The sequence below is a fragment of the Sorex araneus genome, chromosome 2 (genome assembly GCF_027595985.1).
Source record: "Sorex araneus isolate mSorAra2 chromosome 2, mSorAra2.pri, whole genome shotgun sequence".
Lineage (NCBI taxonomy): Eukaryota > Metazoa > Chordata > Mammalia > Eulipotyphla > Soricidae > Sorex > Sorex araneus.
In genome coordinates this window covers 319903100-319906010 of record NC_073303.1, presented here as the reverse complement: position 1 = coordinate 319906010, position 2911 = coordinate 319903100, and the positions used below count along the sequence as shown (strand labels likewise).

Here is a 2911-nt window from a genome sequence, read left to right as displayed (position 1 = left end):
AACAAACTTTAAGGAGGACATTGCTAGCAACACAATAGTATTCGGAGACTTCAACACTGCCTTATCACCTCTAGATAGATCAACAAGAATAAAACTCACCAAGGAAATACTGACACTGAAGGAAAAAATAGAAGAGGGAGACCTAATAGACCTATACAGGGCTTTACACCCCAAAAAGAAAGAATACACATTGTTTTCCAGTGCACATGGAAGATTTTCCAAAATAGACCATGTACTGGGCCACAAAACATACCTCAATAGAATCAGAAAAATAGAAATTGTATCAACTACATTCTCAGACCACGATGCACTGAAAATAGAAGCTAACTACACACAGACGCAGAGAATCAAAGCAAACATCTGGAAATTAAACAGTTCAGTGTTGAACAGTGAGTGGGTCAGGAAAGAAATCAAGGAAGAAATCAAGAGATACCTCGAAACAAATGAAAATGAAGACACAAACTACCAAAACCTATTGGACACAGCTAAAGCTGTGTTAAGGGGAAAATTTATAGCTTTGCAAGCATTCCTTAGGAAGGAAGAAAGGGCCTACACAGAGAGCTGGACATCACAGCTCAAGGCCTTAGAAAAGGACCAGGAAAAGGAACCCAAACCAGACCGAAGGAAGGAAATAATAAAAATTAGAAAAGAAATTAATGACATGGAAACCCAGAAAACAATCCGAAAGGTCAATGAAACCAAGAGCTGGTTCTTTGAGAAAATAAACAAGATTGATAAACCGCCAGCAAGACTCACGAAGAAAGAGACAGAAAACCCTAATAAACCGAATCAGGAATGAAAAGGGGGACATCACAACAGAAACTAATGAAATTCAAAGATTATCAGAGAATAATTTGAAAGTATATATGCCACAAACAAGAGAAACTAAAAGAAATGGATGAATTCCTTGACTCCTACAATCTCCCAAGACTGAACCAAGAAGACTTGGAATTCCTGAATAGAACCATTAATATCAAGGAAATTGAAACTGTAACCAAAAGTCTCCCCAAAAACAAGAGCCCAGGTCCAGATGGATTCAATGGCGAATTCTTCCAAACATTTAAAGAAGACTTGTTGCCAATTCTCCTCAAGCTTTTCCAGGAAATTGAAAAAACAGGAACTCTCTCAAATACTTTCTATGAAGCACATATCTCCCTTATACCAAAAGCAAACAAAGGCACCACTCAGAAAGAAAATTATAGACCAATATCCCTGATGAACATCGATGCAAAGATCCTCAACAAATTATTAGCAAATAGGATCCAACAACTCATCAAAAAGATCATACACCATAACCAAGTATAACCAAGTAGGATTCATCCCAGGGATGCAAGGATGGTTTAACATTCAGAAATAAATCAACATAATTCATCATATCAACAAAAGTAAGTCTCATTGTGAGGTGACCACTGAACCTGGAATATTTCATCCTTGTGTGATTCAAAGGAATGCAACTTAAGTTTTAGATTTCTCAGATCCCACAGGGCAACAGTCTTGTCAGCTCATCCTGTGGCAAGAATAAATTCATTGTAAGAATTGAAGTAGTTCACTTCAGCAGTGTGGGCATCAACTGAGTGGCTTGGTTTGGAAGTATTGTTTGGACGAGTATCCCAAACCATAAATTTCTGATCATTGGCAACTGACCCAAACAGAAACTCATAAAGCAGATACCAGGAAACATTCTCTCCTACTGCTGTGTGACCTGCAAAGATAGTCTTTACATCCACAACTTTTTCTTCCTTTGGAACAGCACTAAGTACAGGCAGATGGTATGATCATCAGAAGCACTAAGTAAATGCCCACTGACATTTGGGTTCCAAGAAAGCCCACACTGTTCCTTCTGATGTCCCTGGAGATGCAAGTCTGGGTTGCACTCACCAGAAGGGTCTGGTTTCCAAAGATGCTTTGTGTAGTCAAAACAAGAATGTCTCTGGATGGAGTTTTCATTGCAATGATGCAGGTGTTCTGAAGCATGTAACGTACCCTGCTTACTTCTTCTTTATGGTTGATCTTTTCAATTTTTCTACTAACTGAAAACCTCCAAATTATCCTTTATCACTGTCATAGTGTGGGTCATCAAACTGGGCATCATCATTAGGGAGTTGCACACTGGCTATCACAAGGTGATAGCTGATGTGTGTGTCCTCAGGACAAATCAATAAATGCTGAAATCTTCCCCTTTTGGTCTGGTCACATCTGGAAGCCACTGTGCAGTTAGGCTGGGCCATTCCAGAGCATGGGTCATCACCAAATCGTAAGGAAAAGGGATTTTTTCCTTTCATATTTTTGTACTCTTCATTGATCACATGTTCTTCGACTGAGTCATCAAAGGCTGCTTCCTTGTTGGCCATGGTTGGCAGGCTAGCCGAGGAGATCCCCTGGTTGAGCGTTGCAGGAGGGGCAGGGAGGCTGCGAGCCTCTTTCTTTCTTTCTTTCTTTCTTTCTTTCTTTCTTTCTTTCTTTCTTTCTTTCTTTCTTTCTTTCTTTCTTTCTTTCTTTCTTTCTTTCTTTCTTTCTTTCTTTCTTTCTTTCTTTCTTTCTTTCTTTCTTTCTTTCTTTCTTCCTTCCTTCCTTCCTTCCTTCCTTCCTTCCTTCCTTTCTTTCTTTCTTTCTTTCTTTCTTTCTTTCTTTCTTTCTTTCTTTCTTTCTTTCTTTCTCTCTCTCTCCTTTCTTTCTTTCTTTCTTTCTTTTTTGCAACTTTTTTTATTCCTTTTATTTTGTTGTTGCTTTTTTATTTTAAGTTTTTAATTGAGTCACCGTGAGATGCATAGTTAAAAATTTATTCATGAACAGGTTTCAGTTATACAATGATCTAACATCTATCCTTACACCAGTCTCCATTTCTCGCCATCAATGACTCCAGTTTCCCTCCTGCAAGCCCCCTCCCCTCCAACTTGCCACCATGGCTCTA

General features: G+C 38.8%; 1 pseudogene; it reads right to left on the bottom strand.

The window, feature by feature from the left end:
- Positions 1 to 1376: 1376 nt before the first annotated feature.
- Positions 1377 to 2351, bottom strand: LOC101549797 (histone-binding protein RBBP4-like; annotated as a pseudogene).
- Between the last annotated feature and the right edge of the window lie 560 nt (positions 2352 to 2911).